Source organism: Octopus sinensis, linkage group LG15 (genome assembly GCF_006345805.1).
Source record: "Octopus sinensis linkage group LG15, ASM634580v1, whole genome shotgun sequence".
NCBI lineage: Eukaryota > Metazoa > Mollusca > Cephalopoda > Octopoda > Octopodidae > Octopus > Octopus sinensis.
In genome coordinates this window covers 6,937,268-6,952,835 of record NC_043011.1, presented here as the reverse complement: position 1 = coordinate 6,952,835, position 15,568 = coordinate 6,937,268, and positions in this window count along the sequence as shown.

Genomic DNA, 15,568 nt, shown 5'->3' with positions numbered 1-15,568 from the left:
CTTTTGCTGAACCACTAAGCTAGAGGGATGTAAACAAACCAACACCAGTTGTCAAGTGGGGGGACAAAACACAGACACAAAAATATATGATTTCAATAATTTATTATGATTTCTATAATTTGTATTCTTATCTTATATGTATTGAATTATAAGGTATATATGTATGGTATTGTTACGGACCACCTGCCGTCGCTCGGTCGAACGGGAAAGTTCGCCACGGAACTCAGAGAGGAGAGAGATAACGACAACAACAACAGCAGGAAGAGACACAGAGATACAGCGGAAGGCAATTGGCTACGTTTAACAACTAGTTTATATGACTATTACAACATCAAATATATTTAAAGATACATCAGGTAAATACAAGCAACAGAATCAACACATTAAACAACAAGTCAATACATTATACAGTCCAGAGACAACAGTTCTGTTTCAAATCGCATTAACGTTACAGTTCAAAGGACATTAAAGGTATAAACAGATCAATGTTCATTACACAGTTCTCTTTTGCCTTAACAGTTCTGTAACACATATCAACACAGTTCACATTGTTCTTTTTACTGTCTCATTTCTTTTACATTTCAATACATCGATTCTTTTTGCTTCTTTCTCTTCACATATTAATACAACAATTCACGTACCGTTACATTAGCCAATGTCTCATATTGTAGCTCATCTCTCTTAGCACTGCTAAATCCAACTGCTAAACTGCTTGCCCTGAATACCAAATCCTCACTGCTAAATCCAACCGCTCGCCTTGACTCCCAAATACCGACTGCCAAATCCAACTTGCTCTGTTCTCAACTGCCTTCTCACTACCCACAATCTCTCCTAGCTCTGTAATACTCTCTGCCTGTCTTCCTCTGCCCCTCATCCTCTCACTCTACTGTCATCTCTCATGACAAGCTCCCAGATTCCTTAATCTGTCTTCCTCAGCCCTCAACATTTCTCTCACTGTCTCTCACAAACTGAACTCTAATTCACCTGACAGGGCTAAAGGTCCCCTAAAAGCCATCACTCTTCCGTGAACAAAGGACTATAACTTTGTATTGTAGACTTTCAGTTTCCAAGCCAGCAAAGTAGGTCAAGAAGTACTGCACCAGCTGAACCATTCACAACACTATTAAGGTTCTCATTTTGTTAAATGAATAAATAATCCAACATTTTAATATCTGAAAGTTGATGAACAAACTAAATTTGTTTCTCCATTTTCTTATTTGTATTATATATATATATATATATATATATATATATATATATAGACAGACATGATGGGCTTCTTTCAGTTTCCGTCTACCAAATCCACTTGCAAGGCTTTTGTCAGCCCGAGACTATAGCAGAAGATCCAAAGTGCCATACAGTGGGACTGAACCCAGAACCAGGTGATCGGGAAGCAAGGCTTCTCACCACACAACCACACCTATTAATAATTCTGATAAATAATTTCTAGTTAGGAAATGTAATCCAAGAAACATTAAAAGAAACACGAAACTTATCTTTGCAAAACAACAACAACAGCAACAAAAATCCGTTTGTTTTTCTAAGACACTGGATCAGCATCTCATCATGGTTCAGGCTGCAAGTGTTCTGTCACGCCTCACTTAACCTACTCGTCTATGACAGACGGATGCCCTGCCCAGGCGGAGTTGCATCATTTATGATACAGCAGGAACCACAACTATTTACCACAGAACGGTGCAACATTGGAGAATGAATGTCTGTGCATTTAAAAACTAAAAAAAAAAAAAAAAAAAAAAAAAAAAAAAAAAACGCATCTTATTTAAGAAACATTTACTAGAAATGACTGGCTCCCCGTGCCAGTGGTATGTAAAAAGCACCATTTGAACGTGGCCGATGCCAGTGCCACCTGACTGGCTCCCATGCTGATGGCACATGAAAAGCACCCACTTCACTCTTAGAGTGGTTGGCATTAGGAAGGGCATCCAGCTGTGCAAACACTGTCAGATCAAATTAGAGCCCAGTGCAGCCTCCTGGTTTGCCAGTCCCCAGTCAAACCATCCAACCCATGCCAGCATGGAAAACGGATGTTAAACAATGATGATGAAGCCAAAATTTGTATTTCCAAATATACCAGATCAAGCCACTACTTTTCCACACTGAACGGTCACCAATCCATTGATATGGACATGTGATCAGAATGTTGCAGGAAAGAATCAAGACAGATTTTTAAGCTAAGCCAACCAACAGAAGATCTGGGGGTAGACGAAGAACGAGATGGTTGAATAATATCCATGGCCTCGGTTGTGCTTGGGAATCCAGCTGAAAAGTGTAATGATGGTTGCATCTGCTATGGACTCTATAAAGAGAGGAGGAGGTGTCTGAAGACTCTACTCCTACAACTCTCCCAGTAAAAGGGGATGGAAAAGGTGAATGAATGGACAGTCACTTTGGCAATAACAAAAACAAAGAAAGAAAAAATCCTATGATGATAATAATGATGATAATGAAATTATTGTGTATAGTGCTCAGGTGCACTACAACTCATTAAAGGTGCATGTACAGTACATATAATTATGTACAAAAGTCAGAAAAGTGATCAGTGTATGAGTCGTGATATACATGGGTGCATGCGTATGGAGGATATCAGGTGTAGTGTTGGCGAATTTCAGGAAGCATGGAGGTTTTAAAGGAAGCAATGTCTCAGCAACTAACAACTGATGCAAGTAGTTTGTTCCATGTTTCAGCAACTCTGAGTGTGAAAAAAATGTTTCTGCAAGTCATGGGAGCTGTGCTGTTTTCTGACTTTGTAGGCGTGTCCACGAGGTGTTCCCATATGGAGCTCAGAAAGGTGCTCAAGGTGGTTGTTGGCACGATGGTTAATAATTCTGTGGGTGTTTACTAGGTCAGTTGCCAGACGTTGGCGTTCAGAGTATGGTAAATGCCTGATGGAGGGTATTCACTTGGTTGCACGTCTCTGAACAATTTCCAGGAGGTCAATGTCCTGAGTAAGATAGCGGTTCCAGACCGGTGATGCAAATTCCAAGCATGGCTGCACCATAGCCATATACAGCTTTAAATAGATAACTGGAGAGTGGCTAACAAAAATCTTGCTGAGTGATACCAAAACACCATCAAGCTGATAGGTTTTGACTGAGGTTCATCTTGAGATTTGAAATGTGAAAAAAATTGAAAATTTGGAAAATAATCTTTTCAGAATCATTAAACTATGTTATATTTCACATGATCGACCAAACTATTTGATGGTCACAATGTGCTTAGCATCAATCTTTAGCTTTCAAATTATGCCACCCTAAGTGAGCAGGCCACCATTCACCCTAATCAAAAGGCTGGTCCGATGCAGGGTGTACCTATTTGTGGCTGAGTGGACTGGAGCAATGTGAAATGAAGGGTTTTGCTCAAGAACACAACATGCCATTTGGTCATCACCACAATCATCATTTAACATCTGTTGTCCATGCTGGCATGGTTAGACTTGGTCCAGGATCAAACTCACAATCTAGCGATTTGGAGTGCAGCACCCTAACTGCTGGGCCACACACCTTCACATGTCGTATGACTTAAAATACTAGAGCGTGAAGAGAAAACCCAATAAAAGAAAGCAAAGTATTGTTTTTTTCTTTTGTATGAAGTACAGAATTTCCAGGGACAGCAATTCCAAAACTATGCCTTGATTCTATATAACTTTATGAACAAGTGGAAGAACAAATATAACTAGGGATGAATGGATTTGATTTCATAACCACCAGGTATCAAATTTCAAGTGTATGAATTTTGGTTCCCAATACTGGCAGACAATGCACTGCCCTTAAAAATAATGCATAGTACATTCTGTAGCAATTCCAACATAGGCGCAGGAGTGGCTGTGTGGTAAGTAGCTTGCTTACCAACCACATGGTTCCGGGTTCAGTCCCACTGCGTGGCACCTTGGGCAAGTGTCTTCTACTATAGCCTTGGGCCGACCAAAGCCTTGTGAGTGGATTTGGTAGACGGAAACTGAAGAAGCCTGTCGTGTGTATATATATATATATTATATATATATATATATATGTGTGTGTGTGTGTGTGTTTGTGTGTCTGTGTTTGTCCTCCTAGCATTGCTTGACAACTGATGCTAGTGTGTTTATGTCCCCGTTACTTAGCGGTTCGGCAAAAGAGACCGATAGAATAAGTACTGGGCTTACAAAAGAATAAGTCCCGGGGTCAAGTTGCTCGATTAAAGGCGGTGCTCCAGCATGGCCGCAGTCAAATGACTGAAACAAGTAAAAGAGTAAAGAGAATTATTATTATTATTATCGCTATTGTTATTATTGTTATTATTATTATTATAATATTTAATGTACATCTATCAATTGTAAAGAAAATAAAAAATTAAAACACTGGAAAAAAAAAAAGGTAATTTATAAAATATCTAATCTTTGTGATTTCTAGTGTTTTGACAGTTGTGTGAAGTGAGAAATTGTAAATAGAACCAGATTGGGGAGGAGGAGGGGGAGATTGGGATGGGGGGTAGGGATAGATTAAGGAAGGAAACTGAAAATATTAATGATCTCAGCCACACGTGTATATACAGAGAGATGCTCTTAAATACACACACACAGAAATTCATTTACATGTAGACACTGGTACGTTGACATTGGAAGCTGAAACAAAATATGATAGAGAGAGAGGAGGAGGAGAGGGAGAGATTGAGGGAAAGAGGCAGACAGGAAGAGTGAGTGGCAGAGAGAGAGAGAGTGAGCGAGAGGCAGAGACAGAGATGGAGAGGTAGATAGAGAGAGGTAGATAGAAAGAGAGGTAGAGAGAGAGGTAGACAGAGAGAGAGAGGTAGACAGAGAGAGAGAGGTAGACAGAGAGAGAGAGGTAGATAGAGAGAGAGGTAGACAGAGAGAGAAGTAGATAGAGAGACAGGTAGATAGAGAGATATGTAGATAGAGAGGTAGATAGAGAGAGGGAGAGAGAGAGAGAGGGGTAGATAGAGAGAGGGGTAGATAGAAAGAGAGAGGTAGAGAGATCCCTTTTGATCGTTGTCCCCCCACTTCAAAAAGAAAAACTCTAAATTGTATTGTCCACTCTGGGTAGCTAAAAAAAAAAAATCTATCTACCTTTCCATTTATCTATCTACCTCTATCTGATCATCTGTCTATTTCATTTATCTATCTATCTACCTTTCCATATATCTCTCTGTCTCTCCATATGTCCCTCTACCTCTCCACTTACCGGTCTCTCTACCACCTCTCCACTTACCGGTCTCTCTACCACCTCTCCACTTACCGGTCTCTCTACCACCTCTCCACTTACCGGTCTCTCTACCACCTCTCCACTTACCGGTCTCTCTACCACCTCTCCACTTACCAGTCTCTCTACCACCTCTCCACTTACAGTCTCTCTACCACCTCTCCACTTACCAGTCTCTCTACCACCTCTCCACTTACAGTCTCTCTACCACCTCTCCACTTACCAGTCTCTCTACCACCTCTCCACTTACCAGTCTCTCTACCACCTCCACTTACCAGTCTCTCTACCACTCTCCACTTACAGTCTCTCTACCACCTCTCCACTTACCAGTCTCTCTACCACCTCTCCACTTACCAGTCTCTCTACACCTCTCCACTTACCAGTCTCTCTACCACCTCTCCACTTACCAGTCTCTCTACCACCTCCACTTACAGTCTACTACCACCTCTCAACTTACCAGTCTCTCTACCACCTCTCCACTTACCAGTCTCCTACCACCTCTCCACTTACCAGTCTCTCTACACCTCTCCACTTACCAGTCTCTCTACACCTCTCACTTACCAGTCTCTCTACCACCTCTCCACTTACCAGTCTCTCTACCACCTCTCCACTTACCAGTCTCTCTACCACCTCTCCACTTACCAGTCTCTCTACCACCTCTCCACTTACCGTCTCTCTACCACCTCTCCACTTACCAGTCTCTCTACCACCTCTCCACTTACCAGTCTCTCTACCACCTCTCCACTTACCAGTCTCTCTACCACCTCTCCACTTACCAGTCTCTCTACCACCTCTCCACTTACCAGTCTCTCTACCACCTCTCCACTTACCAGTCTCTCTACCACCTCTCCACTTACCAGTCTCTCTACCACCTCTCCACTTACCAGTCTCTCTACCACTCTCCACTTACCGTCTCTCTACCACCTCTCACTTACCAGTCTCTATACACCTCTCACTTACCAGTCTCTCTACCACCTCTCCACTACAGTCTCTTACCACTCTCCACTTACCAGTCTCTCTACCACTCTCCACTTACCAGTCTCTCTACCACCTCTCCACTTACCAGTCTCTCTTACCACCTCTCCACTTACCAGTCTCTCTACCACTCTCCACTTACCAGTCTCTCTACCCCTCTCCACTTACCAGTCTCTCTACCACTCTCACTTACAGTCTCTCTACCACCTCTCACTTACAGTCTCTCTACACCTCTCCACTTACCAGTCTCTCTACCACCTCTCCACTTACCAGTCTCTCTACCACCTCTCCACTTACCGGTCTCTCTACCTCTCCATTTCTCTACCTTTCTGTCTAAATGTCTACCTCTCTCTGTCCATCTAGTGCTCTCTCTGTCCATCTAGCGCTTTCTCTGTCCATCTAGCGCTCTCTCTGTCCATCTAGCGCTCTCTCTGTCCATCTAGCGCTCTCTCTGTCCATCTAGCGCTCTCTCTGTCCATCTAGCGCTCTCTCTGTCCATCTAGCGCTCTCTCTGTCCATCTAGCACTCTCTCTGTCCATCTAGCACTCTCTCTGACCATCTACCTCTCTCTCTATCTACTTACCCCCTCTCTCTATCTACCTCATTCTCTCTCTTGGTGTATCTTCATCTCTCTCTCTCTCTGTGCCTATCTTTGTCTCTCTCTGTCTACCTCCATATCTCTCTCTCTGTCTACCTCCATCTCTCTCTCTCTCTCTCTCTCTCTCTCTCTATGCATGCAAATTTTTGTGAGTGCCAAACGATTTCGAAACGAGTGTAAAAAGCAGAGTTCCCAAAAGTGGGGAGGTTTGACCAGGGAAAGAAAAACCTACGAAAAGACTACGGTAACCTTGTGCATCAGTGTAATACGAAAACAGATTAGAGTAAGTTATTTTCTTTTTCCTTCCTTTTCTGGTTCATAGGATTATGCTCAAGGTGGCTCCATCATTCACACCTGCCATCCTTGCGACATTCACTAGACAAACTTCCCTCTCTACTCTCACCTTCCTTTTCAAGTGATACTTGAAGAAGTTGATGAGAGATTGACCAGAGAGGAAAGTGTTTGTCTCTAGACCTTTCAGATGCATCCACCATACACATTCTTTTGCCATAGCCACAAGTACGATGAAAATGGCTCTTCTTTCCCGTTTGAAGGAAGGAGGCATGACAATATTCCCAATAGACTCGGTTGATATACTGACACGTCCCACATGCGACAGCAGTTATTTGACATAAGCCCACAGGTCGGAAATGGTTGGACACTGCATGAATGCATGCAGAATGGTTTTGTCGCTCTGACCACATCTTGGGCAGGTCAGCCTAGTGTTTCTGGAGCCATGCCTGTAGAGCTTATCCTCATCAGGTAGCACTTCTCGATAGCACTGCCAGGCCAAGGATCTCTGGAAGTTTCCATAGGTTCCGACCTGAAAGTTGTCTTGAACAGGTGGGTCAGATATTTCCCATTGACACCCAGATTCTCCCTGAGGTCATCATCATACCTCCCCTCCACTAATCTCCTATAGAATGCTTTCATAGTGATGCAGTTGCTCAAGGTCCACCCAGGTTGGCAGAGTTGCTCGAGAGCAATGCAACACCTGTGATGCCATTCCCCCTTCCTTGGCCTCTTCTTGATCCACGACTGCAGTTCGGTCATGGAGACAAGCTGCAGGAAAGCACACCTCACAGTGACCACACCTGTTCACCGTCATCTATATAGAGCCGGAGATGTCTGCGCATCATTAACGATGGCATGCCCAGCCCTCCTTTTAGTGGATGTTGGCAGCAAACAAGAAGCAGAAGAGGTTGCATTCCAGTTTGGTGATGGTAGGGTTGGGTCAAGGCACAACAGTAAGACAGTAGATGATGGACGTGATGTACGCATTCGCCACCTCCGCCCGACCTTTTAGGGACAGCTTCGTCTCAGTCCACTGCCGGGCGAGAGTGGCCACCCTACTTGTTATTTCGCCCCAGTTCTCTGTTTGGAGGTCTGGACCAAACCAGCCCAGAGCAACTTGACTGGATAGATAGATAAATGGAGAGGTAGGCAGATGGATAGACAGAGAGGTAGACAGACAGATAAACGGAGAGGTAGATAGGCAGATAGACGGAGAGGTAGACAGAAGGACAGACAGATACGCACACAGTCACACAGACAGTGGTACAGATAGTGACAGACAGACAGACAAACATTTTAATGTCCACTTTTCCATGCTCACATAGGTTAAAGAATTTTGTTGTAGATTTTCTATGATCGGATGCCCTTCCTGTCCCCAACCCATGCCTGTTTCCATGTATGGTGATATTTCCCAAATGACCAGACATGTTTTCACAGAATACTGGAAATGGACACCACTTGCATGGTGGTGACACTTGTTTACAACTATCAGGTGATGTCAAAGTTAAGAGCCAGTAACATACAAATACATATATGTAGAATAGACTTCTTTCAGTTTCTGTCTACCAAATCCACTCACAAGGCTTTAATTGACCACTATGGCATAATACACTCAAGGTGCCATGCAATGGGACTGAACCCAGAAGCATGTGGTTGGGAGACAAACCTCTTACCACATAGCCATGTCTGCACACACACACACACACACACACACACAGCTGAAGGATTGAAATTAATCAAAAGGCAATCTAAGTATGTCTACCTGCTGGAAATTACAGTGAAAACTTATTTAAATCACCAAAATACACTGATAATAACTACAAAAATCAACTGTCCGAAGGCAGAGTTTTGACTTATTTCCAGCAGGTAGACATACTAATTATGTCCTTTGATTAATTTTAATCCTTCAGCTATTTAATGCCTTTTTTGGGGCCTGCAATTGCCTATATTATTGAATCTGTTATTTTAAAATTGTTACACTAGATAATAAGAGTCAATGATATCTTTGCAAATATTTTCTCCTGAATTATTTGCTCTGTATTGAAATATATATATATCACGTGACCACGTGTCTGACCAGGCTATCAGATGTTGCTACACATGGCTGGTCACATTGCGCTTCGCATTGTTTTAGCCTTCAAATGACGCCACCCCGCTGGCTAAGCGAGCAGGCCAACAGAAGAGAAAGTGAGAGAAAGTTGCGGTGAAAGAGTACAGCAGGGATCGCCACCACCCCCTGCCGGAGCCTCGTGGAGCTTTAGGTGTTTTCGCTCAATGAACACTCCCAACGCCCAGTCTGGGAATTGAAACTACGTTCCTACGACCGCGAGTCTGCTGCCCTAACCACTGAGCCATTGCGCATCCACACATATATATAGGGTGAACCCAAAGTCACCTGACAGTAAATCAAAGCCATTTAATTCCAAGATTTATTTGTTTAACAACTGAATGAATGAATTAAAAGCATCAGGAAAAGTGTTCAAAGTGAAGTCCTTCTTGAGTGACACCGTTTTTCCAAATCAATAAATAAAATTGAATTTTAAGTACTTATGGAATTTTTAGTTACTTTTGGGGAGTTTTGGCCAACCCTGTATACATCATCATTTAACGTCAGCCTTCTATGCTAGCATGGGTGGGACGGTTTCACAAGAGTCTGCACCAGACTTCTGTGACTGTTTTGGCAGGATTTTTACAGCTGGGGCCCTTCCTAACACCAACCACTCAGCAGAGTGGACTTGGTGTTTTTTTATGTGGCACAAGCACAGGTGAGGTCAGTTTAGGCAAGGTTTTTACAGCTGGATGCCCTTCCAAATGCCAACCACTTTACAGTGTGGGCTGGGTGCTTTTAAGTGGCACCTACGCCAACAGGGTCACCAAGTACTTGCAAGACAAAAAAGAAAAGAAACCTTCAAGAGGGGAGGGGAGATCTTGTGTTGGATGATGAAAGGTTATAGTGAGACACAGAGATGAAAACAGGTGTCTTGTTGTAGAGGAAGTACAAGGTTACCCAACTGGAGAGAGAGGAAGAGAAATTTGGTACGAAGACAGAGACAGGTGCACTATTGCAAAGGAAATACACGGTCACCCAACCTGAGGGAAGTGCGGGAGAGAGAGAGAGAGAGAGAGTAGGGAGACAACAGGATAGAGATGGTGGCAAAATACTGGGCATACTTACAAGGGATGGGGATCAGAATATATACACACATATATCTATCTATATATATATATATATATCATCATCATCGTTTAACGTCCGTTTTCCGTGCTAGCATGGGTTGGACGGTTCGACTGGGGTCTGGGAAGCCAGGGGCTGCACCAGGCTCCAGTCTGATCTGGCAGTGTTTCTACAGCTGGATGCCCTTCCTAACGCCAACCACTCCGCGAGTGTAGTGGGTGCTTTTTACGTGCCACCGGCACAGTGTGTGTGTGTGTATATATATATACATAACCATTAGTCATTTAACATCTATTTTCCATGCTGGCATGGGTTGGACAGTTTGACAGGAGCTGACCAGCCAGGGACCTGCCCAAGCTCTAATTGTCTTTTTTTGCATCGTTTCTATGGCTGGATGCCCTTCCTAATGCCAACTTACAGAATGTACTGAGTGTGTTTCAAGTGGCAGTGGAATGGGTGCTTCATATGTAGCACCAACATGGCTGCTTTACTACATGGCATCAGCACTAGTGCTCTTTTATGCGACACTGGCTCAGGTATTTTTTTTATGTGACACTGAAACAGGTGCATTTCATGTGACACAAACACCCACGAACTTGCATCTCATAGCTGAGACGACAGGCGGGGGAAGCCATGATCACAAAGAACATGTCTGAATGTATGGATAGCCATAATTCTACTTAGCTCAAAACATCTTCCCAAGCACAGCAAATCGCCAGAAGTTTCGGTCGCTTGTCATCTCCTCAGTGAGGCCCAACATTTGAAGATCCTTTCTCACCGCTTCATCTCACATCTTCCTGGGTCTATCCCTTCCACAATTATAGATCAGCACCTCTTTATTCAGTTGCCCTCAGCCATACGCATCACATGACCATACCAGCACAGTCTTCTCTCTTACATGTAACATCTGATGCCTCGTATACCCAATTTTTCTTTCAAATCCTTTACACTTTGTGGTACATGCACATTGACATTACCCATCCATCAGAGCATGCTGGCTTCATTTCTTCCAAGCCTTCGCATGTCCTCAGTAGTCACTGTCTATGTCTCACTGCCATATAGCATAACTGTCTGCATAAAGACATCATACAATCTGCCTTTTACTCAAAGTAGCTCTCTGAAATTTGCCCAGCCATACACACATACACACACACACACACATAATTGTGGCACTCCATCGGTTACGATGACAAGGGTTCCAGTTGATCCGATCAACGGAACAGCATGCTTGTGAAATTAATGTGCAAGTGGCTGAGCACTCCACAGACACGTGTACCCTTAATGTAGTTCTTGGGGAGATTCAGTGTGACAAGGCTGGCCCTTTAAAATAAAGGTACAACAGAAACAGGAAGAAAGATTGAGAGAAAGTTATGGTGAAAGAGTACAGCAGGGTTTGCCACGACCGCCAGCTGAAGCCTCGTGGAGCTTTAGGTGTTTTCACTCAATAAACAAACACCCAGTCAGGGAATCGAAACCATGATCCTACGACTGCAAGTCCTCTGCCCTAACTATTGGGCCATCCCGCCTCCACACACGCACACACACATATATATATATATCATCATCATTCCTCCCGCTTTCCATGCTGGCATGGGTTGGACAGTTTGACTGGGGACTGGCGAGCCAGATGGCTGCACCAGGCTCCAATCTGATCTGGCAGAGTTTCTACAGCTGGATGCCCTTCCTAACGCCAACCATTTCAAGAGTGTAGTGGGTGCTTTTATGTGCCACAGGCATGAGGGCTAGTCAGGCAGAACTGGCAACGGCCATGCTCAAAGGTGTCTTTTATGTATCACCTGCAACAGGAGCCAGTCCAGTGGCACTGATGACCTCGCTCGAATGTTGTTTTTCACATGCTACTGGCACAAGTGCCAGTAAGGCGACGCTGGTAACAATCATGCTCGAATGGTGCTGTTTACATGCCACTGGCATGGGGGCCAGTCAGCAGCCTTGGCAATGATCATGCTCAGATGATGCTCTTAGTGCTCCACTAGCACGGATACCAGTCATGCGGTGCTGTTACCGCTTCAATTTCACTTGCCTCAACAGGTCTTTGCAAGCAGAGTTTAGTGTCCAATGAAGGAAAGGTACACATAAGTGGGCTGCTTACACCACAGGCATTGGCCACAGGATATGGCCTCACTTGGCTTGCCAGGTCTTCTCAAGCACAGCATATTTTCAATGGTCACACACACATGGATGGATATGCATAGTTATCAATTTAGATCTACAGATACAACACCAAGTTTCCAGACAACGACGGTCTGGAACCTTCCAATAATCCACACACACACTAATTTATGAGCAGGAACATCAGATTCCCACAGCTGCCAGGCTAGTACAGTGCAAGGTACTGTCTCACAGTACCTTTCACAGTACAATATTAATAAACTTGTATACTTTATTGCAATCACAAGCAACCTGCAGCACATGGGACTTTCTGAGTGGCACTAAGATCAGAAAACTACCTTGAATTTTTTTAGTAGTGTCACCAACCGAGTGATTAGCCATGTCCCATGCAACCCACTTCTCGAAAATGGTTGCTCAAGCCTAGTTTCTACTAATGTATGGCTGCCTTTATTTCATTTAATTATCTAAGTAAATTAAATATTCGCTTAATTTAAAGGTGGTCAGCCTTGGTTTGGAAAAATCAATAATCCTGAAAAGGCTTTGAACCAAAGGTTCTTGACTCGTATACAGCTGTCAATACAGACATATCCATATCAAACTAAATATGAATCTTATTTTTTACCCTATTTCAATTATCAGACTGTGGCCATGCAGGGGCACCACCTTGAAGAGTCTTTAATCAAATGATTTGACCCCCAGTACTCATTCTACAGGTCCCTTTTGTTGAACTACTAGGCTACATTGATGCAAACACACTAACACCAGTTAAGTAGTGGTGAGATGGACACACACACACATATGATGGGCTTCTTTCAGTTTCCACCAGCCAGATCCACTCACAAGGCTTTGGTCAACCTGAGGCTATAGCAGAAGACGCTTGCCCGTGATGCCACGCAATGGGACTGAACCCGGAACCATGTGGTTGGGAAACAAGTTTCTTACAATACAGCCACATATATAATGTAATATAAATATGTGTATATATATATGTCTGAAGCTGATCCGTGTTTTCAGCGATCGTACTCATCGCTGAAAACACGGATCAGCTTCAGACCATGCTGACTGAGCTCGACATCAAAAGCTCTGCAGTAGGTCTCAAGATGAACCACATGAAAACAAAGTTCATGCGGTCAGACAACGTACCAACAGATCGAATGGTGATCGACAGTGATGAAATAGAGGAGGTAAGAGAATATGTCTACCTGGAACAGGAAGTGAATATGTGCCGAGATATCGAAAAGGAAATCTCACGGAGAGTAAGGGCCGGATGGAAGGCGTTTAATGGCATAAGGGATGTGCTCAAGGGAAGGTTGGACAGGACCACCCGCGCCAACCTCATTAACAGTGCAGTTCTACCTGCAATGTTATATGGTAGTGAAACATAGGCTACCACAAAGAGAGAAGTGCTGAGACTGGTAACAGCTCAAAGAGCCATGGAAAGGTCAATGCTTGGTATCTCGTTGAGAGAGCACATCAGTAGAGAGATCATCAGAAAGAAGTCCGGCGTGAGAGATGTCATCGCAGACTATACATGCAGCAAGTATAGATGGGCTGGACATGTCGCCCGGCTCACCAATAATCGGTGGACCCACGCAGTTGTCGAGTGGTACCTGCACGAGCGAAAAAGACCACCCAGAAGACCTCCACGACGGTGGAGTTACGATTTCAGGAGGACGATTGGGATCACGTGGATGAGAAAGGCGCGATCCAGAGAGGAGTCGACAGCATGCTGTGACCAGTGGTGTCAAATGGACGCCTGACGGACTGGTCGGTCAAGGTGATCAAGGTGATATATATATATATATAATATATTTATTTGTAGTGTAATACAGGGATTCACAGAACTGTGAGGCTATCACAAAAAGCTCCTCTAATGGACTTGGCTAACAGACCACATAGTAATCCAGTACAGAAGAGTATAATATAAGTCCCACACAGCTGATATCCAACAGATCTGATTGTTGAAATTATTTCATGAGGAGTATATAAGCCATAAAAAGTCATTGAGTTGTAGAAAATATATGTGACAAATTGTTAATTAAATATATTCACCTCTTAGCAGTGGACATTTTATGATAACCTGAAAACAGTCAGTATGATATGGAATGGGTGTGCAAAAACAGTAGCCAACCAAACTCAAAGAATGGAGATTGGCACCCAATGTTGTTAACAGTGCAGGAGGACCCAAATATAAAAGATAGATAACTTCCCTCTCAAATATATGCATGCGTGTGTGTGTGTGTGTGTGTGTGTGTGTGTGTGTGTGTGTGTGTGTGTGTGTGTATATATATATATATATATATATATATATGTATGTGTGTGTTGGAGGCGCAATGGCCCAATGGTTAGGGCAGCTGACTCGCGGTTGTAGGATCACGGTTTCGATTCCCAGACCGGGCGTTGTGAGTGTTTATTGAGCGAAAACACCTAAAAGCTCCACGAGGCTCCGGCAGGGGGTGGTGATCCCTCTTTCACCACTCTTTCTTCTGTTGGCCTGCTCGCTCAGCCAGCGGGGTGGCATCATTCGAAGGCTAAAACAATGCGAACGCATTGTGAGCCAGCGATGTATAACTACATCTGATGGACTGGTCGGTCACGTGATATATATATAAATATATATATGCATGCATATATGTGTCAATCCATATCTGTGAAGGTGCATGGAATAGTGGTTAGGGGGTTGCCTACATGATCATAGGACTGTGGCTTCCGTTTCCTGAACTAGGCAATACCTTGTGCTCTTGAGCAAAACACTTAATTTCTCATTGCTCCAGTCTACTCGGCAGGTAAAAAGGAGTAACCTGTGATGGACTGGCGTCCCATTCAGGGAGGAATGAAAATATATATATATATATATATATATATATGCGTGTGTGCCAGGGAAACTGGAAAACTGTTTTTGTGCTCCTTATGGAGTAATATGAACTAACCATGCATCCATATCTATCAATAATTATATATCTACATAGCTATATCTCTATATCTATGTTTATATCTTTATAACTAAATCCATCTATGTATATTATACATATATACACACACACACACACAACTGTCTATCTATATAAACTCATGTGTAATCAAATTAAATATCACAAATACATAGAAAATGAAAAAGGAAAGATGTGAAAAGAAACTGAGAAACATTTCAATATTAAGCACACACACACACAAATAGAT